The following is a 274-nucleotide window of genomic DNA, read 5'->3' as shown; positions in this document are numbered from 1 at the left end:
GGGCGCGTCTTGTCCCGGGAAGGGTTCTCTGGGCACCGCCACCGGCGCAGCCTGCGCTGTGTCCGCTCCGGTGCTCCCTTGGAGCATGCGGTGTGGTGTAATTACCGCCTTGAGAAGGCTGTAAAGCTGACTTAATCGTGGCTTGGTGCGAGGTGCCTCTCCCTTGTTTGGGTCCCGTTAGCGAGGAGGCGCGATAGCAACCCCCAGCCCTATAGAACGTGTGCAGGTACCGTCGTCTGCTGCGGCGGGGCTTGTACGCACGGGGAGAGGAAGA

The sequence above is a fragment of the Nestor notabilis genome, unplaced genomic scaffold, assembly GCF_000696875.1.
Source record: "Nestor notabilis isolate BGI_N333 unplaced genomic scaffold, ASM69687v1 scaffold13832, whole genome shotgun sequence".
NCBI classification, from domain to species: Eukaryota; Metazoa; Chordata; class Aves; order Psittaciformes; family Psittacidae; genus Nestor; species Nestor notabilis.
This window is presented reverse-complemented; position numbering follows the sequence as displayed.